The sequence below is a fragment of the Rhinolophus ferrumequinum genome, chromosome 4, assembly GCF_004115265.2.
Source record: "Rhinolophus ferrumequinum isolate MPI-CBG mRhiFer1 chromosome 4, mRhiFer1_v1.p, whole genome shotgun sequence".
NCBI classification, from domain to species: Eukaryota; Metazoa; Chordata; class Mammalia; order Chiroptera; family Rhinolophidae; genus Rhinolophus; species Rhinolophus ferrumequinum.
The window spans coordinates 60,474,265-60,499,759 of record NC_046287.1 but is presented as its reverse complement, the minus strand read 5'-3'; the positions used below and the strand labels follow the sequence as shown (position 1 = coordinate 60,499,759).

General features: G+C 38.2%; 1 pseudogene; it reads left to right on the top strand.

Moving 5' to 3' along the window:
• Positions 1–5,999: 5,999 nt before the first annotated feature.
• On the top strand, positions 6,000–25,021 carry LOC117021181 (elongation factor 1-alpha 1-like; annotated as a pseudogene).
• Positions 25,022–25,495: the final 474 nt, after the last annotated feature.

Genomic DNA, 25,495 nt, shown 5'->3' with positions numbered 1-25,495 from the left:
TCAGAGCTCTGAACCGATGAGCCTGGCTTGTGGGACCACTTTTTTTAGGGAGGGGTTTTGAGGTTTTGCCATTTCAGAAAGAGAAACTGAGAATGTGAATTTTGCTTTTGACAGCTTCACATCAGAGAAGTTCTATATGTAAACATATTTGGCTTATATAATTTATTATGAAAGCAAGAATGTAACAAAATGTTTGAAGAGAATGATAGTTAACAAGGTATCTAATAAGTATTTCCTCTAAGGTTTTGGCTCCACAGTTGTATCTTAATATTGTTCAAATTATATGGAACATAGTGAAACAACACATTTCTTTTACGAACTAGTGAATGAAATGTTGATTTCTATAAATCTCATATAAAGAATGGGATTACTGAAACTGTGAATTTAAGAAAAACTTCATACTTTGTAAAGAAACTGTGTTTTAGTTTTATTTGATGTTACCTAATTATATGTGATTGAGTAACACAGCATTTGTTTACAGAACTGTACACATAAAAAGTGCTGTGATCCTAGAACCTGTATGTACAAAGGTAACAAAGACTGTGGTTCTGGGGAATGCTGCACACAACACTGCACGGTAAGAGGCAATCTGTATGTTATAATAGCTCAGCATTAACTTCTTGAAATCCTGGTTTAAAGAAGGTGGGAAGCATATTTTGTCCTTCCCATTATATTATATGCAAGCAACATTGGCCCACCCTCACTCTTCAGTCCATTCAGCAATCTATGATTTCCAGTACTCTCATATACCTAATGCCTGATGCTTCTTCTCTCTGAATTGACTTCCCATTCCTATACCTCATTACAAATCTTTCTTGTACCCATTCAGAGTTCTCTATGATCGACGTACATCTGGAGCAACCCTCTTATGGTCTTATTTTCTAACACCCTACCTCACACGGGGTCAGGAAGTTAGATTAGTTCTTTTTGTTGGCTATATTCACTGTCTTCTGGTAAAGTCCTTTGTTCCTTTGCAATTCATTCAGTTATTGTTACAATCACTTAATATGTCTTTATTGAAAGCATTTAAAGAATTCATGGATAATTATCCCAAACCCAGCACAATTCACTGGAACTCAATAGAAAAAAGTAACAAACTCCAGAACAAGGTAAATAGCAAATAAGATTGGAGGAAGTATATGCTTTTATCTTTTAAAAAATTTCCCCAGCTTTATTGAGATATAATTGACATATAACATTGTATAAATTTAAGATGTACAACTTAGTGATTTGGTGTAAGTATGAGCATACGAGATCTGAAAATTAAGTTCAGGAACTTGTTACAATGGTGTTGCTAACATTTTTTGATATCAGAGGGGTTATGCATTATGAATTTGTACCAACTGGACAAACAGTTAACCAAGTTCACTATTTGGAAGTGCTGAAAAGGCTGCATGAAAAAGTTAGACAACCTGAAATTTTCGCCAACAATTCATGGCCCTTGCATCACGACAATGCACCAGCTCACACGGCACTGTCTGTGAGGGAGTTTTTAGCCAGTAAACAAATGACTGTATTGGAACACCCTCCCTACTGACCTGATCTGGCCCCCAATGACTTCTTTCTTTACCCAAAGATAAAGGAAATATTTAAAGGAAGACATTTTGATGATATTCTGGACATTAAGGGTAATATGACGACAGCTCTGGTGGCCATTCCAGAAAAAGAGTTCCAAAATTGCTTTGAAGGGTGTACTAGGCGCTGGCATCAGTGCATAGCTTCCCAAGGGGAGTACTTCAAAGGTGACCCTACTGACATTCAGCAATGAGGTATGTAGCACTTTTTCTAGGATGAGTTTTTGAACTTAATTGTCAGAGCCCCATATAGTGCAAAATGATTACCACATAAATTTAGGTAACATATCCACCACTTCACATAGCAAGAACCTTGCTATGAGATACTATCTTAGCAACTTTTAAGTATACAATGCATTATTGTTAGCTATAGTCACCATGCTCTACATTACATCCCCAGATTTATTTATTTATACATGTATTCATTTATGGTTGAAATTTATACCCTCGACCAACATCCTATCTCCCCCACCTCGCAACCTCTGGCAACCAACATTCTATTCTGTGTTTTGGTCAGTTTTGTTTGTTTGTTTTTTCATTCCACATATAAGTGAGATCATAAAGTATTTGTCTTGTCTGACTTATTTCCCTTAGAAGAATACCCTCAAATTTCATCTGTATTGTCACAAATGGCAGCATTACCTTCTTCTTTTTTTTCTTTTAAGATTTTACTGGGGAAGGGGAACAGGACTTTATTGCAGAACAGAGTGTACTTCCAGGACTTTTTTCCAAGTCAAGTTGTTGTCCTTTCAATCTTAGTTGTGGAGGGTGCCGTTCAGCTTCAAGTTGTTGTCCCTTCAGTCTTAGTTGTGGAGGGCGCAGCTCAGCTCCAGGTCCAGTTGCTGTTGCTAGTCGCAGGGGGCGCAGCCCACCATCCCTTGCGGGAGTCCAACCCGCAACCTTGTGGTTGAAAGGATGCGCTCCAACCAACTGAGCCATCCGGAAGGCAGCTCAGCTCAAGGTGCCGGGTTCAATCTTAGTTGCAGGGGGCGGAGCCCACCATCCCTTGCGGGACTCGAGGAATTGATCCGGCAACCTCGTGGTTAAGAGCCCACTGGCCCATGTGGGAATCGAACCGGCAGCCTTAGGAGTTAGGAGCATAGAGCTCTAACCACCTGAGCCACCGGGCTGGCCCGCATTACCTTCTTTTGATGGCCAAATATTCCATTGTATATATAAACTACATTTTAAAAATACATTCATCCATTAATGTACAACGTAAGGTTGTTTCCGTATTTTGGCTGTTGTGCGTAATGCTGTAATGAACATGTGGGTGCATATACCTCTTCAAGGTACATCTCTTTCAGATACATACTCAGAAATGGGATTCCTCGATCAATGATAGTTCTATTTTTAATTTTTTGAGATTTCTTTGATAGTATGGATATTGTAACAATATTAATTATTCCGATCCATGAACACACGATGTCTTTTCATTTTTTTGGTATCTCTTAATTTTTTTCACCAGTGTCTTATATATAGTTTTCCATGGACAGATTTTCCAACTACTTGGTTAAATTTTACTTCTAAGTATTTTATTGTTTCTGATACTTTTGCAAATGGGATTTTCAAAATTTCTTCATACTTTTTGTTGTAAATGTACAGAAATGCAAATGGATTCTGTAGTCTGATTTTGTATCCTGAAACTTTACTGAATTTTTTTTGGTCAGTTCTAACAGTTTATTTTGGTAGCTTCTTTAGGATTTTCTACATATAAGATTAAGTCATCTGCAAACAGACATGATTTTACATCTTTTATGATTTGGATGCCTTTTATTTCTTTTTCTTTTCTAATTGTTCTGGCTAGGGCTTCCATTACTATGTTGAATAGGAGTCATGTACATAGACACCTTTGTCTTGTTTCTGGTCTTAGGAGGAAAAGTTTTCAGCTTTTCCCTGTTGAGTACAATGTTAGCTAAGATTTTTCATATATGGTCTTTATTATTTTGAGCTATGTTTTTTCTATAACCAAATTGTTGGGAGCTTTTATCATGATGATGTGTTGAATTTGTCACATGTTTTTTCTGCATCTCTTCAGAGGATAATATGATTTTTATCCTTAATTCTATTAATGGGGTGTATCATGTTTAATAATTTCCATATATTGCATCATTCTTGCATCCCAGGAATAAATCCCACTTGATCATGATGTATGGCCCTTTAAAATATGGTTGAATTTGGTGTGTTAGTGTTCTATTGAGAATTTTTGCACCTATACTCATCAGAGATATTGGCGTGTATTTTTCATTTCTTATAGTGTCTTTTTTTAAAATTAAAGTTTATTGGGGTGACAATTGTTAGTAAAGTTACGTACATTTCAGGTGTACAATTCTGTGTTATATCATCTATAAATCCCATTGTGTGTTCACCACCCAGAGTCAGTTCTCTTTCCATCACCATATATTTGATCCCCTTTACCTTCATCTACCACCCCCTCCCCCCTTACCCTTTGGTAACCACTAAACTATTACAGTGTCTTTATCTTTCTTTAGTATCAGGTTAATCTTGGCCTTGTAAAATGAGTTTGAGCATGTTTCTCCTTTTTATTTTATTGAAAAAGTTTGAGAAGAATTAGCATTACTTCTCTTTAAATATTTAATAGATTTCACCTCTGAAGCCATGGTCCTGGGCTTTTCTGTCTTAGGAGGTTTGATAACAAATTAAATCTCTTTAGTTGTAGTTGATTTGTTCAAACTTTCTATTTTTTCATTATTCCATCTTGGTAGGCTATCTTTCTAGGAATTTATCCATTTATTGTAGGCTATGCAATTTGTCAACATATGCATATAATTGTTCATAATAGCCTTTTATAATCTTTTGTATTTCTATGGTATCAGTTTTAGTGTCTCCTCTTTTTTATTTTATTTTATTGAATCCTGTCTCTTTTTTCTTGGTTAATCATGTTAAAGGTTTGCCATTTTGTTTTTATTAAAAAAAAAAAAACTTAGTTTCACTGATTTTTCCCCCTGTTGTCTCTCTCGTCTCTATTTCACCTATTTCCACTCTGATCTTTGTTATTTCCTTTCTCCAAATAACTTTAGACTCAGTTTGTTCTTCCTTTCTCTAATTCCTTGAGGTGTAAAGTTTTGTTGTTATTTCAGATCTTTTTTTTTTTTTTTAAATATAGGCATTTATTGCTATAAACTTACCTCTTAGAACTGCTTTTGCTGCACCCAAATGTTTTGGTATAGTTCTTTTCTTTATGTTTATTTAAAAAATAATGTTTCCCTTTTATTTCTTCTTTGATCCATTGATTGTTCAGGAGTGTAGTGTTTAATTTTCATATTTAGTGAATTTTCCAGTTTTCTCTCTGGTTTCTAGTTTCATACCATTTTGTTTGGAAAAGATACTAGATATTATTTCAGTCTTCTTAAACAAATATTAATAGTTTGTCATAGTTATATGTTTTTTCTAATTTTACTAATAATTTTGATCACTTGTTTTGATTTGAATGTTAACTGCATAAGCTTGTGTTTTGTCTTCTCACCCATCACTTAGAAATTTTGTGTCAGATTTGCTACAGGTAGCAAATACATGTTGAAAACGTGAGAAAAAGTATGCAGAAAACCTATTCTGGGGAGGCAAGATGTGTGTGAATGTTACTTATGCTGGGCCTCTAGGACCTTTGAAAGCTAGAACAGATTTGACTTAATTTACATAAGATAGTGAATAGCCATGAGGAATTGGGGCTTGCATTGAAGAAAAGGTTTGTTGTGATGATAGTTGGATGTTTCTTTGCAAAAGCAGGTATACAGAAAGGGAACCTTGGATGCTAGCAGCTAAAGAGTAAGTACTGAAGAGATCAGAGATATACAATTGGAGAAGTTACTTTTTTTTTTTAACAGTTGTTTGCAATGTGGTGTGTGAAATAAACCTTCTCCCATGTCCTTAAATTTTCTTCTTTTAAAATCAACAAACTTTTTATCTAAATGTTTATAATGTGTTTTTGTAAATGCTTGCTAATTTCTGCTTTAAGGATGGCATATTGAGAAATCAGAGGCTGTACATGTGAACATCACCATAATATGCTGAAAGTAATTTTTATATTAATTCTTTAGCTCTATTTTCTTTTTTTATGATTATGGTAGTCTTTATATCTTTTAGTTCTCACATCTCTCACAAGCATTACTCCTTAATGCACAATAAATTCAGTCACCTAAGTTTCTATATAATGCTTAAGTAGTTAACAAGAAGAGTATTTTCATCATTGATCTTAGCAACTTAGAAAAAGATGGATGGAAATTCAAAGCCTGAAGAGAAAGAAAATTTGAGTGTCATTGATATGTAATCTTTTCTTATGTTTTCTTCCTTTTTAGGTAAAACCAGCTGGTATACTTTGTAGGAAATCATTTGATAAAGAATGTGATTTCGTTGAATTCTGCAATGGGATTACCCCACACTGTGGTCCTGACACATTTGTACGCAATGGACACTATTGTAATTCAGGTGAATCCTTTTGTTATGAAGGACGATGTCGGATGTTTAACAAACAGTGTGAAAATTTGGTTGGAAAAGGTAATGACCATAATTTTCTTCTTAGTTCCTAAATTCTGATTATTCTAAGCTCTGTTATTTGATTCTGTAGAACAAAAATGTAAATGGAATTTGTTAATGAATGAAGTCTTACCTTACTCGTATTATTGTTAAAGGAAATCAAATTTTCTTGATTCTGTAAAACAAACAAAAAACCCCTCTGAATTTACGTGGAATTCCTGTTTGCACAAGGAAGAATCCTCAAGTAGGAATACAGCTTCTTAGAAGACTATGTAGAATTTGAGGTGGTAGGGTTTAGTTTAGACTTAAATGAACAAAGTAGAGCAATTACTGATTGTATGGATTTCAAGAGTGGGTCTGTCCAAAGGGGCTTACTGATGACTGAGGGCTTTAGCTTATGACCTGTCTAGTCCAGTTTGATAGCTTCCTAAAAATGTGTGGATCATTAGCTTCATTGAAATACTATACATTTCCCTGCACAGGTACACTTCATGTTCTTTGAGAGAGAGAAAATTTTCATTCTCTGTCCTCCCTTTAGGCCTTCCTTAATCAGGTCATTAGAGAGAATTTTAAGAAATGGCTTGATCAATATGAATGCCAGGAATTTAAGGAGATGAGATAGAGATTTTAGTGATTATTATAATTTTGCCTGCTTTTCTATCAGAATTATAGTTGTACCATGTGGCAAGACAATGGCTACTGGCTACGTTAGAGTAGTATTTAAAAAAACAAACAAACATATGATTTGTGGGGTATAAAAGTGAAAGCAACAAATAAAGAAGATGAACAAAAACTCATAGAGAGAGACGACAGTATAGTGGCGACCAGAGGGGAAAAGGGGTAGGGGGAAGTAGAAAAGGGTAAAGGGGGTCAAATACATAGTGATGGAGGGAGATTTGACTTTTGGTGTAAACACACAATGCATATACAGATGATGTATTATAGAATTGTACATTTGAAACCTATATAATTTTATTAACCAATGTCACCCATTAAATTTAATAAAATCAAAAAACAATAGAGATAAAAACAAACAAATTACCAGTAAAATAAGGAAGAACAGAAAAATGTACTCCACAGTCAATATTTCCCCATGTAAAACCAGGAAAATAAATCTCAGTGCTGGGCATATATTTTTAGAGTTAGACAGTGGGATGTCAGGTAGGTGTTCCCCAGGTGATTTATATTATTTATTATTTTTGTAGTATTAGCAGTGATTTTAAAGCTCTCTGTGAGAACTTTATGTGTAGATGTACAATAATCTTCTCCTAAAATAATACAGATTTCTTCTTGGAGGCAAGTATAACATCTAAACTATCTTGATTTAAAAATAATGTTTGTCCAATCCTACTGTTCATGCTTCTAGGACATGGTAAGTCTGGGCCTATCAGTCAGCTTTTGTTTGTATTTTTAGAAAACAATCCCATTTTTTAAGCTTCCTGCAGCAATTGGGACAATAGGCAGCTATTGAAAAGTTGCCCTCAGTCATCACAGTATTTCAACTAAAATTAAGTACAATTCTTTGACTAGGTCATCTATGGCCTGTCATAGACACTTGTAACTAGAATGGTCTTGAGTAGGGTTTGATGCAATTCTGAAGCAGGTATTAGCTTTCCAAGCTAAAAACCATTATGATATACCGAAGTCTGACAATCAGGTTTGGAAATTCATCCTAGAAAAAGTGCTGCATACCCTATTGCTGAATATCACTATGGTCACCTTCAAAGTACTCCCCTTGGGAAGCTATGCACTGACACCAGCACCTAGTCTACTCTTCAAAGCAGTTTTAGAACTCTTTTTTCTGGACTAGTCATCAGAGCTGTGATCGTGTTACCCTTGATATCCTGAATGTCATCAAAATGTCTTCTTTTCAATATTTCCTTTATGTTTGGGTAAAGAAAGAAGTCACTGGGGGCCAGATCAGGTGAGTAGAAAAGGTGTTCCAATACAGTTATTTGTTTACTGGCCAAAAATTCCCTCACAGATAGTGCCGTGTGGCAATAGTGCCAATACATTATTGTGATTCAAGAGTCTTGAATTGTTGGTAAAAAGTTCAGGTCATCTAGCTTTTTTACAGACCCTTTCCTCACTTCCAAATAGTACACTTGGTTAACTGTTTAGTTGGTACAAATTCATAATGCATAATCCCTCTGATATCAAAAAAGGTTAGCAACACCATTGCAACAAGTTTGTGAACTTAATTGTCATAACTCCTGTAGGCAACAGCAAATAAAAATCTTATCCTACACACCTAATACAAATCATCATGTACCACCAAATTATTGGTGTCTGGCCAAAATATGCTTATGACATAATATTGAAAGACTTAACCTTCTGCATGAAACAATATCATTTAATGTAAACAAATCTATAGATCTATGGTAAAGGACCTTGAGTTTAAGCAGTAAGTCTTTTTTAAAAAATAGATCAGTAATGATACCTCAGCTGGAAATGTATCAACTTTTTCTAAGTTCCTTACCAAATTTTGTTTCTGTAAAAGTCTAGGCCCTGCAGCATGTTCTTCAGTGTTATTTCTGCATATGCAGAAACTTCCTATTCTAGGTATAATATAAATGATATTAAAGTTTGGGTGTCACTTAGTTTGTGGTGAGGTTTGTCCTCTGGAAGGTAGAAAATCTAATTAGTTATAAAGTCACAGACATTAATAATTTGTCACCAAATTGACTTGTGAGCACCTAAATGTGTGTGACTACAAATCCAACAGTTATATCAGGGTTTCTCAACCTAAGCATTATTGGTATTTTAGGCCAGACAATTCTCTGTTGTAAGAGGTAGGGATGAGAGGGATTGTCCTGTGCATTGTAGCATATTAGCAGCGTTCATAGCCTTTGTCTATTGGATACAATAGACATTGTATTTGCAGACATTTTTGTTTTTTCACAGCTAGGATGGGACTGATACTGGCCTTTACGGGGTAAAAGTCAAGATACTACTAAACATGTTACAATGCAAAGGGCAGTACCTGCAGCAAAGAATTATCTGCCCCAAATGAAAGGACTTACTAATGTCATTTTACGAATTACTTTCTGGATGTTTTACAGTTTCATTGGGAGAAAATATTTGCATATAATATATCTAATAAGAAATTAATATTCAGTATATATAGAAAACTCTTAAAACTCAACCACAAAAACTAAACAGCCCAATTGGAAAATGAGCAAAGGATTTGATTAGACATTTCTCCAAAGAAAATATACAAATGGCCAATAAACACATAAAAAGAATCTCCACATTAGTGATCATTAAGGAAATGAAAATCAAAACTACAATGGGATACCACCAAGCACCCATTATAATGGCAACTATGTAAACAAAAACAAAAACAAAAAACCCAGAAAATGACAAGTGTTAGCGAACATGTGGGGAAATAACTCTTGTGCTCTGTTCATGGGAATGTAAAATGGTACACCCACTGTGGAAAATTGTATAGAATTTTCTCAGAAAGTTAAAAATGGAACTAACGTATGATCCAGTAATTCCACTTCTCGGTATATACCCAAAAGAACTGAAAGCAGTGTCTGTAAGAGATACTTGTACACCCATGTTTATAGTAACATTATTCACAATAGCTAAAACTTGGAAGCAACCCAAGGGTTCATTGACAGATGACTGGAGGAAGCAAAATGTGGTATACACAAACAAACAAAAATAATTCAGCCTTAAGAAGGTGGAAATTTTGCAGTATGCTACAACATGGATGAATCTTGAGGACGTCTTGCTAAATAAAATAATCTAGTCACAAAAAGACAAATAGCATATGATTCTACTGATATGAGGTACTTAACATAGTCAAAATAATAGGTACAGAAAGTAAAATGGTGGTTGCCAGTCACTTGGGGGAGGGAGGAATGGAGAGTAATTTTTAAATAGGTATAGAGTTTCAGAGTTATAAGATGAAAAGAGTTATGGTGATGATGGTAGTAATGGCTGTACACAATATTAATGTATTTAATATCACTGAACTGTACACTTAAACGTGGTTAAGATGGTAAAATTTACGTTATGTGTATTTTAACAGAATAAAATTTATGGAAAAACAAACTTGTAAACAATACTGCAATTAACATATGGATACACATTTTTCCTCAAAGTAGTGTTTTGGGTTTCTTTGGATAAATGCCTAGAATTGGAATTACTGGCTCCTTCTTTGTCCTTGTTATAGCCTTTGTTTCAAAGTCTATTTTGTCTGGTATAAGTATTACTATCTCAGCTTTTTTGTTTGTTTCCATTTTCATGAAATATCTTTTCCCCATTACTTTACTTTCAGTCTGTGTGCGCCTTTCTATCTGAGTGAACCCCTTGTAAGCAGAATATGTAAGTGTCTTTTTTCTTATCCATTCAGCCACTCTATCTTTTGATTGGATAATTTAATCCATTTACGTGTAAAATAATTGTTGATAGATATGTAGTTATTGCTACTTTATTATTCATATTTTTTATCTTCTTCCTTCTGCTCTCCTCCACTTCTTCTTCTCCTCTCCTTCTCCTTCTCCTCATCCTCCTCATTCTCATCCTCATACTCATCCTTCTTCAAGAAGTACCTCCAACATTTCTTGTAATACTGGTTTGGTAGTGATGAACTTCTTTAGCTTTTTCTTTTCTGGGAAGTTCTTTATTGTCCTTTGATTCTAAATGATAGCTTTGCTGGGTAGAGTATTCTTGTTTGCAGGTCATTTCATTTCATCACTTTGAATATTTCTTGACAATCCCTTCTGGCCTGCAAAGTTTCTGTTGAGAAATCAGCTGACTGATTTCCTTCCCTAAAAGGGAGCTCCCTTGTAGGTAACTAACTGCTTTTCTCCTGCTGCTTTTAAGATTCTCTCTTTGTCTTTAATCTTTGGCATTTTAATTATGATGTGTTTTAGTGTGGGCCTCTTTGAGTTCACCTTGTTTGGGACTCTCTGCACTTCCTGGGCTTGTATATCTATTTCCTTTGCCAGGTTGGGGAAGTTTTCAGTCATTATTTCTTCAAATAGGTTATCAATTCCTTACTCTCTCTCTTCTCTTTCTGGTCCCCCTATGATGAGAATGTTGGTACACTTGATGTTGTACCAGAGGCCCCTTAAAATTCTCCTCATTTCTTTGGATTTTTTTTTCCCCCTGTTCTGATTGGGTGTTTTCTGTTACTTATCTTCTAAATTGCTGATTTGAACCTCTGCTTCATCTAATCTTCTGTTGACTCCCTTAATGTATTTTCCTTTTAAGTTATTGTATTCTTTATTTCTGTTTTTTTTTTGAATGATTTTTATCTTCAATTTTATGTTTCCTATCTCTTTGTTGACGTTCTTCCTGAGATGACTGAGGATCTTAATAACCAGTGTTTGGAACTTTGCATCTGGTAGATTGCTTGTCTCCAGAGCTTTGTTATGTTCTTTTATTTGGGAGAAGTTTTTTTGTCTCCCTACTTTGATTACATTCCTGTGTTTGTTTCTATGTAACAGATAGGACTGCTATGCCTCCCAGTCTTAGTAAAGTGGCCTTATTTAGTAGGTGTCCTGTGGGATCCATTGGTGCAGTCTCCCAGTCACCAGAGCCAGGTGCTCCAGGTGTGTCCCTTGTGTGGGTTATGTGTGCCTTCCTGTTGTAGTTGAGCCTTGGTTGCTGCTTGTACATGAGTGGGAGGGATTGACTCTCAGGCTGGTTGTGAGGACTGGCTGTGACTGCAGTGGAGGAGCTGTGGTGCAAGGGCTGATGCTACAGAGCAGGGTTCATTTTAATGGGGCTCTGGTGTCTGCCCTGTCTGCCCTTTTGGGTGTGTCATCCTTTGAAGTGGTCAGGTGATGCTCTGGCATTTGAAGTGAAATACCAGGTGTGTCAGCTCTGGGGCATCCTGCGAGGGAGCCTATGCTCTGCCCAGGGCCACCTGGTATGAGCCACAAAGCAATCCTCAGATGGCCACTGCCCACACTGAGCTTAGAGGTGCCTCAAGAGGCCAATCTGCGAATCGAGGCTGGCTGTCACTAGTGCCAGACTTTGGGCTCTCAGACAGAGGTACAGTACATGCTGAAGCCAGATGCTGATTGTTTGGGTTTTGTGAACCTTTGGGAGATTTTTTTTTTTGAAAGTCTGTAGCATGATCTAAAACAGGTTGTTTGTATGGAAAAGACCTTGGAAGCAGCTTTGATGTGCCTGAAAGTTGGGTGGGGCAGTGTCTCACCCAGAGAATCACCAGGGTGGGGAGTAAATGGTGTTAGCAAGTTTGATAGAGACTCAGATATGGCGTCTCTCTGGGTCTGCATGCAAGGAGAGGGAGAGCTCAACAAAGAAACAATGGCTTCCGTCAGCTTTTCCATCTGAAAGAAAGCTGCTCCTCCAGCCCTAGCCCTAAGCCAGGTAATTCAGCTCCTCCCCGTATGTCCCTGGCACATTTTGAGCTACTGCTCCAGTGGTGGAGCTCAGAGTGAGTGAGTCTGTCACCAACTAAGTCTGTACACATTCCCTTTAAGGGGAGCTTGGGACTCCAGCTGTCCTCTGTCTCACTCAGCCACAGTCTCCACTGGTTTTCACAACCAGAAGTTTTGGGGGCCCCTCTCCCTGTCACTGGAACCCTGGGTTGGGGAGCCTGGTATGGGGCTCGGACCCCTCACTCCTGTTGGGGAGGTACCTGCACAGCTGAGATATCCCTCCTGGTTTGTAATTGTCATGTGCAGGTGTGGGACCAGCCTGTTCCATGTCTCTGCCCCTCCTACCAGTCTCGAGGTGGCTTCTTCTGTATGTCCATAGTTGTAGAACTTCGGTTCAGCTAGACTTCAAGTGATTCTCAATGATGGTTTTTCTGTAGTTTAGTTGTAATTGATGAGGTACTGAGAGGAGGTGAGCACAGCATTTACCTAGTCTGCCATCTTGACCAGAAAAATCAAACCTATGTTACTACATGTGATTAACATGAACAACACACCCACCTCTAAATCACCAATGTCAAAGTGATGAGGCAGCTATTATATACATTTGAATTATTAATGATTTTTAAGTTAGATATAACTAAATATATAAAAGGTCTGAAATAGATAAACATTGATGTCATTCCTAATTTTAAAATTCAAAATTTCTTATTTAGTGGTTGTAACTATACTTGGGAACAGAGACGAAGAAGCTAGTATGGAATAAGAAGAGTTAAATCAAATGCTCTTCAGGCTTCTTATCAGAATTGAATTATAGATACTATGTCTCTCCTGTTTTGTTTGGAATAAGAGAAAACTATATTTTCACATTGGGTAGGGAATTAAGGCAGAAAGTAAACAATTTAGTGGAAATAGAAAGGGCGATGGCTACTAATTCTAACCATATAGAGCCATTTGAATAATGTTGCTGTTGACTTTATCCTCTGTTTTGTACATTAAATAGATGCTGGAGGTAAATCTAGAATTAAAAAGAAATTCTATACTTTCTTCTATACAGAATTTTTTTTAAATCCTAGATTTACCTCCAGCATCTATTTAATGACTAGGTAATTGTAAACCTCCCTAGGAATTATGTTATAATTTCCAGAGTGATTCTATTATTTCTGTAAATAGAATTGGAATTATGTATTGTATTCACTTTTATTTTCTTTTAGATGCTAGAGGTGCTCCATTTGCTTGCTTTGAGGAAATAAATGGAAGAGCAGATAAATTTGGAAACTGTGGCCATTGGTATTGCGGTTTTTCGTATGTATTTAGAACATTCTAATTTTGTTTGGAATGTAGGTTATATATTGCTAAGATCATAGATACTAGAATATATTGTTATGTACACACTGAAATGGTATTTTATGCCGGGTTTTCTTTGTTTCATGATCTGAAGAGAGCAGTATTACCTATTGCATACAAATTATTTGTTCAGTGCCTATAATGTTACCAAAGATGACCATAACATTGCCTCTATTTATTATTGTGATGAGTTAGACATTGTGTTAGGTACTTTATATACATTACAAATATATATTTATATACATCATACATTTGTAGTAGAGTTATTTATCCCATTTTACTAATGAAAAAATTAAAGACCAGTGACCATGTGCTTAAATATCAGAAGCTGGAATAGGACAGATCAGGACCATCAGACTATAGAAATCATTAATTTTTCCCTTGTCACATTGCCTCACATAACAAAAAGAGGCACATTATATGTAACTTGGTGTTCTCAAAAAATTTTACTGAGCAAAAATTCTTGAAACCTTTGTTTAAGTTAGTACAGTACTTTTTAACTTAACTATATCAGTAATCTATGTTATTTCAGTAAATAAGATGATAATCTTTTTCCTGCCTTATGTTTTCTAGTGATTCTCTGTGTGGAAAATTAGTTTGTGCCTGGCCACATAAAACATTAGTATCACGTGCAAATTTATCTGTGATGTACACACATGTACGAGAGGACATATGTGTATCTACATTTCTAAACTCAGGCGACATACATGGTGTTGAAAAAAGAGATAAAACATATGTAGAAGATGGCACTGCGTGTGGTCCTGAGATGGTAACTAGAACTACAAAATTTCAAGTGTTTTAAGCGTTATTTTAATTGTTATACTCATTTTGACAATATACGAGCCTATGCATTTTTAAGCAACCTTATTGAGGCATTGTTTACCAAAAATTCATCTATGGTAAGTGCACAATTTATTGCTTTTGATTAATTTATAGAGTTATACAATGATCACCACATCCAATTTTTTTTATTATTTTATTTTTTATTTATTTTTTTCTTAGTTTCAGGTGAACAAAACAATGTAATAGTTAGACATTTATCATTTGTATCCTTTATACTGTGTCAACCCCCCACCCCCCAGCCACTACCCCTCTGACATCACACACAGCCATTACTTTCCATTGTCTCTATTCCTAATGCTGTACTCTGCTTCTTGTAACTATATATTTAATATATGCATATATGTACACACACACACATATAAATATGTATATGTAAATATATATATATAAACTTGTAGTTGATATTCATTATTGTTCATCTTCAGCTTCAGGTGTACAGAGCAGTGTTCAGGCATTTACATCTTCCCTGAGGTGGTCTGCCTAACGAGACAAGTGTCCATCGGATACCCTACAAAATCTTTACAACATATTGATTACATTCCCCAAATTAACTTTCATGATTCCGTGGCAATCTTGTGGTTACTGACTTTGCTTTCTAATCCCCTCACCTTCCCCCTTATCCACAAACCCCTCCCATCTAGCAACCCTCAGTTTTTCCTCTGTGTGCAGATGTTGAACCACCCTTGCATACCAGGAATGAATCCCACTTGATCATGGTGTATGATCTTTTTAATGTATTGCTGAATTCTGTTCACTAATATTTTGTTGAGGATTTTTGCATGTATGTTCATTAGGGATATCGGCCTGTGGTTTTCTTTTTGTAATGTCTTTGTCTGATTTTTGGATCAGGGTGATAGTTTCCTTGTAAAAAGTGTTTGGGAGCCTTCCCTCCTTCTGGATTCTTTTGAATAGCTTGAGGAGAATAGGTGACAATTCTTTTTTGAATGTTTGGTAGAATTCACCTGTATAGCCATCTGGTCCAGGGCTTTTGTTTGTTGGGAGCTTGTTGATTACTGATTCTATTTTCCTGGTGGTAATCAGTCTATTCAGGTTTTCTGTTTCTTCTTGAGTTAGCCTTGGAAGGTTGTATACTTCTAGAAAATTGTCCATTTCTTCGAGATTGTCTAATTTGTTGGCATATAGTTGCTCATAGTAATTTCTTAAATTTTTTTTGTGTGTGTATTTCTGTGGTGTCTTTTGTCACTTCTCCTCTTTCATTTCTGATTTTATTAATTTGTGTCCTCTTTCACTTTTTTTTGATGGTCTGGTAAAGGTTTGTCCATTTTGTTTATCTTCCCTAGAAACCAACTCTTGGATTCATTGATCTTTCATATTGTTTTTCTGGTCTGTATTTCATTTATTTCTGCTCTGATCTTTATTATCTCTTTCCTTGGGCTTCCCTTTGGGCTTATTTTGCTGTTCTTTTTCCAGATCCCTTACGTGCGAGGATAAACTGTTGATTAGTGATTTTTCTTGTTTCTTTAGGTAGACCTGCATTGCTATGAATTACACTCTTAGGGCTGCTTTTGCTGCATCCTATAGATTTTGGGTCATCATGTTTTCATTTTCATTTGTCTCGAGATATCTTTTGATTTCTTCCTTGATCTCATGGTTGACCCATTCATTATTTACTAACATGTTATTAAGCCTCCATGAATTTGTGTGTCTTCCAGTTTTTTTTTTCCTGTAGTTGATTTCTAATTTCATAACACTGTGGTCAGAGAAGACAATGGGTATGATTTCAATTTTCCTAAATTTATCAAGCCTTGTTTTATGGCCTAACATGTGGTCTATGTTGGAAAATGTTCCACGTGCACTTGAGAAGAAAAAAACAACAAAGAAGAAACCAAATACACTCACATGTGAAAACAACAAATAACCCACACTCAACACAGGCAAAAATATAAAAAATACAAACAAAACAAAACAAAACAAAAAAAGCAGTGCCAGTCTTGGCTTAAGTCAACCACATAATCTCCAGGTTGTCCTCTGCTGTACAAAGAGTCCTCTGTGTCTTGTGCAGAGCCGGTCATCTGGTGCCCAGAGTGACCCTGGGATTGCAGTTCTAGATGAATGGTGCTGTGGGGTCTGGATGGTAGTTTTTACAAAGTCAGTGCAGTTTCTGTTCTTGCCTGCACATATGCGCACTGAGAGTAACACAGCCAGCCCTGTGCCTAGATCTCCTGAGTTTTAGGGCACTTCTTCTGTGTGTGTGTGTGTGTGTGTGTGTGTGTGTGTGTGTGTGTTTAGGGCGGGAGATTTCTGAGCTGCTGAAAGCCCAGAGCTTCGTCTGCCACCTGTTGCTGACCCCTGGGTGTGTCTCCGCAGTTGTAATTGTCCTGCCCTAGCAAGGCTAGAAAATGTGGGGGTTGGGGATGGAAGAGTCTTCTCTCTCCCAACCCAGGAATGTCACACTCTTCCCAGCCTCTTCTCTTGGTCAGAGCTGCAAGCCGGGTCTTCCTAGATCCTGAACGCTACGGCTGCTTGTAATGTGACACTATTCCTCAGTTCAGGGGCCATCTTGAGTCTCTGGAAGGGCCCGGGTAGGATTGGGTGAGTGGGAGGAGGGGCCCAGGTCTGGTGTTTTCATCCTTTGTCTGACCTAGGGCCCAGCTGGAGGTCTTAGCTGAGGTTACTGCCTCAAATGCTGGATATGCTGCTCTCTCGGCAGGAGAGATCAGCTGTGGGAAGCAGGAAAAGAGCTCACCTCCTGATTCTTGTGGTCTCTGTTCTGTCCTGGGAACCCCTGTGTCTCCACAGTCGCCGATGCGGGCCATGTCTCCACTCCGCTCCCTTCCGTCTTCCCCTGCTCGCCCAGTTTGCCCACCTTCAAGTAATCCTTGTATGAGTCTCTTAGCTGTTCTGTGTGATGAGCAGAGAGTCCTTTAATGGGTTCTAATTATAGATGTTCAATTTGTGGTAGGTTCCGAAAGAGAACTCAAGAAGACCACCTCGCTGCCGCCATTCCTATGACATCCAGTCTCTCATTCTTCCATGCATCTTTTGATCTCTCCTTTTGTTTGGTCTTTGATCCAGTCATTCCTTAATAGCATGTTGTATAATCTCCACGTATTTGTTGGTTTTCCCACCCTCTTTTTGCAATTGATCTCCAATTTCAAAACATTGTGTTTAAAGAATATGTTGGTATGATTTCAATCTTCTGAAATTTGTTGAGGCTAGTTTTATGTCCCAACATATGGTCTATGTTTGAAAATGTTCCATCTGTGCTTGAGAAGAACGTGTGTTCTGCAGCTTTGGGGTGAAATGCTCTCTCTGAAAATATTGATTAAATCCAACTGGTCCAATATGTCATTTAAGGCCGTTGTTTCCATTTTGATTTTCTGTCTGGAAGACCTGTCCCTGGTTGTCAGAGGTGTGTTGAAGTCCCCTATTATGATAGTGTTACTGTTGATCTCTGTCTTTGTGTCAGTCAATATCTGTTTTATATATTTGTGCTCCTATGTTGGGTGCATGGATATTTACTAGGGTTATGTCCTCTTGTCAGATCGATCCCTTTATTATTATGTAGTGCCCATCTTTGTCTTTTAATATATTCTTTATTTTAAAGTCTATTTTGTCAGATATAAGTATTGCAACTCCAGCTTTTTTCTCATTTCTGTTCGCATGAAATATCTTACTCCAACCCTTCACTTTCAAACTGTGTGTGTCTTTTGATCTGAAGTGAGTCTCTTGTATGCAGCATATAGGAGGGGCTTGCTTTCTTATCCACTCAGCCACCCTATGTCTTTTGATTGGAGCATTTAATCCATTTGCATTTAAAGTGATTATTGATAAGTACATAGTTATTGCCATTTTTTAAATTTGTAATTAGATTGTTTTCATCTTTCTTCTGTTTACAGAAGCCCTTTTAATATTTCCTGCAATGCTGGCTTGGTGGTAATAAATTCCTTTAGCTTATTCTTTTCTGGGAAGCTCTTTATCTCTCCTTCAATTTTAAATGATAGCCTTGCTAGATAAAGCAATCTAGGTTGTAGGCCTTTGTTTTCCATCACTTTGAGTATCTCCTGCCACTCCCTCCTGGCCTGCAATGTTTCTGTAGAAAAGTCATTTGATGGTCTTATAGGAGTTCCCTTGTATGTAACCCTCTGTCTTCCTCTTGCTGCTTTTAGGATTCGCTCTTTGTCTTTAACCTTTGCCATTTTAACTGTAATGTGTCTTGGTGTGGACCTGTTTGGGTTTATTCTGGTTGGAACTCTCTGCACTTCCTGGGCTTGTATGTTGGTTTCCTTCACCAGGTTAGGGAAGTTTTCAGACATTATTACTTCAAATATGTTCTCGATCCCTTGATCCCTCTCTTCACCTTCTGGTATTCCTATGATGTGCATGTTGTTGTGCTTGATGTTATCCCAGAGGTCTCTTAAACCATCTTCATTGTTTTTTATTCTTTTCTTTTTTTGTTGTTCCGTTTGGGTGATTTCTGCTAACTTGTCTTCTAAGTCGATGATTCGATCCTCTGCTTCATCTAACCTGCTGGTAATTCCTTCAAGTGTGTTCTTTATTTCAGTTATTGTATTCTTTAGTTCTAACTGGTTGTCCATTATGATTTCTCTATCCTTCTTTATGTCGTCACTAAGCTCCTTAAACATTCTTATCATCTGGGTTCTGAACTCTGTCTCTGATAGGTTGGTTACCTCTATTTCATTTGGTTCCAATTCTGGAGGTTTCTTCTGTTCTTTTACTTGGGACATGTTTCTTTGTTTCCCCATTCTGGCTGACTCTCTGTGTTTGCTTTGATGTATTAGGTAGATCCCCTAGGGTTCTTAGTTTTTGCTGGGTTATCTTTTGTAGTATGTGTCCTTTATATCTGTCTTGCACCACTTCCTTCTTCTCTTCTGCGTGTGCTCCAAAGGTGACTCTTGTGTTGTGTATATTGTCCTTTTAAAGTTGATCTTTAATGGCTTTTAGCTTGTGAGTAGGTGGGATTGACTCCTAGGCTGACTAGTTGTGAGAGTTGGCTCTGCCCACAGCAGGATGTTCTGCTGCGTGAGGGTTGACTGCTTAAATGAGGTTTGGCCTCTATGGGCTCTTTTGCCTGTAGAGAATTCCCTTTGGGTGTGTCACTTTTAGGTCAAACCCAGTAGTACTCTGGTTTGGTCTGGAGTTGGCCTCTGGGTGTGTTGAATCTTGTGCCTCTTAAGCTGGGCCCTGGTGTAAGGCAATTTCAGAACAAAGCAAAGCACAACAACAACAACAACAACAAAGGAAAAACCAAATACATTCACATGTAAAAACAACCGATAACCCACACTCAACACAGGCAAAAATATAAAAACAAAACAAAACAAAAAAAGCAGTGCCAGTCTTGGCTTAAGCCCACCAAGTAATTACCATGTTGTCCTCTGCTGTACAGAGTCCTCTGCATTTTATGCAGGCAGAGCTGGTCACCTGGTGTCTGGAGTGACCTTGGGACTGCAGTTTTAGATGAGTGGGGCTATGGGGTCTGGATGGTAGGTTTTACAAAGTCAGTGCAGTTTCTGCTGTTGCCTGCACATATGCACACTGAGAGCAACACAAACAGCCCTGTGCCCGGGTCTCCTGAGTCTTAGTGCACTTCTTCCGTGTGTGTGTGTGTGTGTGTGTGTGTGTATGTGTGTGTGTGTGTGTGTTTGTGTGTATGTGGATGGTGGGAGATTTCTGAGCTGCTGAAAGTCCAGAGCTGTGTCTGCTGCCTACTGCTGATCCCTGGGAGTGTCTCCACAGTTGTAATTGCCCTGCCCTAGGCAGGCCAGAAAATGGGGCCCTGGGGATGGAGGAGTCTTTACTTTCCCAGCCCAGCAGTGTCACACTCTTACCAGCCTCTTCCCTGGGTCAGATCCTGAGTGCTATGGCTCCTCTGTAATCTGACACTACTCCTCAGTTCAGGGGCCAGCTTAAGTCTCTGGAAGGGTAGGGGTAGGATTGGGAGAGTGGAGGGAGGGATCCAGGATGGTGTTTATGTCCTTTATCTGACCTAGGGCCCAGCTGGAGGTCTTAGCTGAGGTTACTGCCTCAAATGCTGGATATGCTGCTCTCTCGGTGGAGAGATCAGCTGTGGGACGCAGGGAAAGAGCCCACCTCCTCGTTTTTGTGGCCTCTGTTCCACCCTGGGATCCCCTGCATCTCTGCAGCCGTGGATGTGGGCTGCATCTCCACAACCGCGGATGCAGGCCGAGTCTCCACTCCGCTCCCTTCCCACTTCCCCTGCTCGTCCAATTTGCCCACCTTCAAGTAATCCTCCTACGAGTCTCTTAGCTGTTCTGTGTGATGAGTAGAGAGTCCTTTGATGGGTTATAGATGTTCCATTTGTGTTAAACTCTGGAGGAGAACTCAAGAAGTCCACCTCGCTGTCGCCATTCCTATGACGTCACTCCTCACCACATCCAATTTTAGAATATACCATCTTGCCCATTTGCTTATCCGTACCCCAAAGCAACACACCCAATTTCCCCTATTACTAACATCTAACAATAGTATGATACTTTGTCATAATCAATGAACCAATGTTGACACATTGTTATTAACTGCTAGCAAATCCCATACTTCGTTTAGATTTCCTTAGCTTTTACCTAATGTTATTTTCCAGGATTCCATCCAGGGTGCTACATTGTATTTATTTATTAATTTATTGAAAAAAAAAAGTTTTGTTTTTCAGCTATGGTTGACAATCAATATTATTTTATATCGATTACACGTATACAGCATAGTGCTTAGACATTTATATGATTTATGCAGCGATCGCCCTGACTAGTCTAGTACCCACCTGATATTTACACATAGTTGTTGTGACATCATTGACTATATTCACTATGCTATACTTTACATCCCCATAACTATTTTGTAACTACCAATTTGTACTTCATATAATTATCTGTTATCCTTCCTTTACTTTCTCTTAATTTTTTCACATGGAAATAAACTATTCCTTTCCTGCACATATGACTGGTTTTAAGACCTCAACCTCCCACCAGATAGTAGTTAGCCCTGACTGATCACGATAATTGCCTGGACCTTGCCACCAGAGATTTTGCTGTAATGGTTTCAGGTGGACCCCAAACATGAGTATTTTAAAAATGCTCCTCAGATAATTCTTGAACTCAAGGAATGAATCAGTTTATTTTTCTAGACTTTTGTCTTTCTAAGAGGACTTCTGGTGTGAGATGGTAAGAAAATAAGACTTCCAACTTCTTACATATGATTACATATTTACAGTCTGAAGACACATAGCTTATTTCACATTTATTTCAATGTACTCAAATTATTGTATTTTTTGGATTTTTATTCCAGTCCTTTATAATATGACTGGAATTTTCTTGAATTTTTCTTATATATGAGGTGTGATGAAACAATATGGTGAATGTTTAAATAAAAGAAAATAATTACAGTAAAAGACACATTGCCATTAATCTCCCTCAAAATACTCCCCCTCACTTCTGACACATTTATTTCATCATTCTTGCCACTTTCTGAAGCAGTTCTGGAAGTCCTCTTTCGTGAGGGCCTTCGATTGCACTGTCATGGCTGCCTCGATGTCCTGAATCATTTTGACTTTGGGAAAGAGCCAGAAGTTGCACAGTGCCAGATCTGGTCAATAAGGTGGATAAGGACACACCATAATGTTTTTATTTGACAGAAATTGCCATATACCAGAAGCTATGTGTGACACGGAACATTGTTATGATGGGCGATGATTTATGGCACATTTTAAAACCGACCTTCTCTCAGCCATAGCTCACGCCTGACTGACTGCACGGAACAAGTTGAAACTTGTCACACACTGTTTTTGAGGTTTGACACGCTGCTTCCCGTATTGAATATCCCTTTCTTTACATTGGATGACACTGAGCAGCAGCATTTACTGTATTTTGTGATCGCAATGGAAAGGCGCTGTCACACATCGCTTCTGGTCTGGCAATTACTGTCAAATAAAAACATGGTAGTATGTCATTCACCTTATTCACCAGATGTGGCACTGTGCAACTTCTGGCTCTTCAAAGTCAAAATGACCATGAAAGGTAAACTTTTTGAATCAATTCAGGATATCTAGGCAGCCACGACAGCACAATTAAAGACTCACACGAAAGAGGACTTCCAGAACTGCTTCAGAAAGTGGCAAGAATGATGGGGATATTAATGGCAATGTGTCTTTTACTGCAATATTTTTTTTTATTTAAATATTCACCATGTTGTTTGATCACACCTCATGTTATCAACGCACATAATCTGATTGTTTCACTGACTTTATTTTTCACTTGATTTTGTTTTAGTATTGTGTCAAATTTCGTTGTCTAGAGATTAAATACCACATTGATCAGAAGGCGTGCAGCAGATCTGGCAATTGCAATGATCGTGGAGTAAGTAATTTCAATTTTCATTTTAAGAAACATGCTTTGAAATTTTAATAAATAGTTTGGAGATTTAAAACAAATGATTTGAGCTTTTTCACAATGGGTTTGCTACCAGAACACAGGTGTCTTGAAAACCACTGTTAAATCTAAGCCAAAATGGGATAGGAAAAGAGTCATATCAACATTGTCATCATTGGACATGTATATTCAGGCAAGTCTACTACTACTGGCCATCTGGTCTACAAATGTGGTGGGATCGATTAACGAACCGTTGAAAAATTTGAGAAGGAGGCTGCTGAGGTGGGAAAGGGCTCCTTTAAGTTTGCCTGGGTCTTGGATAAACTGATAGCTAAATATGGTATCACCATTGGTATTTCCCTGTGGAAATTCGAGACCAGCACGTACTATGTGACCATCATTGGTGCCCCAGGACACAGAGACTTTATAAAAAACATGATTACAGTCACATCTCAGGCCGACTGTGCTGTCCTCATTGTTGCTGCTGGTGTTGGTGAATTTCAAGCAGGTCTCTCTGAGAATGGCCAGACCTGTGAGCATGCCTTTCTGGCTTACACACTAGGTATGAAACAACTAATTGTTGGTGTAAACAAAATGATTTCACTGAGCTGCTGTATAGCCAGAAGAGATATGAGGAAATCATTAAGGAAGTTAGCACCTACATTTAAAAAGTTGGCTACAACCCTGACACAGTAGCATTTGTGCCAATTTCTGTTTGGAATGGTAACAGCATGCTGGAGCCAAGCGCTAACATGGTTCAAGGGTGTTCAGACTGAATCTGAGTTGTTCTGAGATTTGTGCCTGCGAAGCCACAAGCCTGAAGAACACACTAGTTGGCTGAGTGAGAGACATAGGTTTATTGACACAGACCAGGGAGAGTATCTGGTGGCCTCTGGCCAGAGGGATAGCGCTCTGCATGCAGGCAGAGAAGAAGCAAGGTTATATAGGTACAGCAAAGTAAAGAGCATTTCATGATCATCTGGCAGGTTCTGCAGGCCCACTCTCATGTACAGAGTCCCAAGAAGTGGGGAGACTTTGACTGCTGGCCAGTGTAGAGAACTGGCTGTATGATACGCAGCACTCCCATGGAGCCACGAGACTGCCTGCCAGCTCATCTGCCTGTGGGCCAGGTTTCTACAAAGGGATGGAAAGTAACCCTTAATGATGGCAATGCCAGTGGAACCATACTACATGAAGCTCTGGATTGCATCCTGCCACCAACTCATCCAACTGACAGGCCCTTGCCTCCGCCCCTCTAGGATGTCTACAAAATTGGTAGTATTGGATCTCGCTGGGGCCTCCAAAAAAAAAAAAATTGGTAGTATTGGTATTGTCCCTGTGGGCTGAGTGGACACTGGTGTTCTCAAACCCAGCAATGTGGCCACCTTTGCTCAACGTTACAACTGCAGTAAAGTCTGTTGAAATGCACCATGAAGCTTTGAATGAAGCTTTTCCTGGGGCCAGTGTGGGCCTCAGTGTCAAGAATGTGTCTGTCAAAGATGTTCATTGTGGCAGTGTGGCTGGTGACAGCAAAAATGACCCACACGGAAACAGCTGGCTTCAGGGCTCAGGTGATTCTCCTGAACCATCCAGGCCAATTCAGTGCCTGATATGCACCTGTGCTCGATTGTCATGCAGCTCACATTGCTTACAGATTTGCTGAGCTGAAGGAGAAGATTGGTCATCATTCTGGGAAAAAGCTGGAAGATAGTCCAAAGTTTTTGAAAGCTGGTGATGCTCCCATGGTTGATATAGTTCCTGGCAAGCCAGTGTTTATTGAGTGCTTCTCTGACTATCCTCCTCTGGGCCGTTTTGCTATTCATGACAAGAGACAGGCAGTTGCTGGGGTTGTCATCAAAGCAATGGACAAGAAGGTATCTGGAGCTGGCAAGGCCACCAAGTCTGCCCAGAAAGCTCAGAAGGCTAAATGAATATTATCCCCAATACCTGCCACCCCAGTCTTAATCAGTGGTGGAAGAACAGTCTCAGAACTGTTTGTCTCAAATGGCCATTTAAGTTTAGTAGTAAAAGACTGGTTAATGATTACAGTGCATCGTAAAACCTGCAGGAGGAAAGGAGAATGTTTTGAGGACCATTCGGTTTTTTTTTTTTGTATGGCAGTTTTTAAGTTATTAGTTTTTACAATCAATCAATACTTTTTAATGGAAACAAGTTGACCAAAAATCTGTGACAGAATTTTGAGAACTGTTAAAATAAAGTTTAATGAGAAACATGTGTATTCTTTTCATCAACACTGTAACTTCCTATAGTACTACTTAGGTAAAAGACTTAAGAGTTGCCCATAACCTATTTCTGATGTTATATTTGCTGAAACTTTAGGATTTGATAATTCTGGGTTAACTTTTTTTCTAGGTGGGAACTTTGGGGAGGAATTATCTGTTTACATATTTAAAAGCTATGGGAGAGGGTCTGTTGGTGCAACACTTCATAAGTTAGGACAGATAAAGAGTAACTTTGTTTATGTGTAAGCTAGTTTGTAAAGGCAAATTCT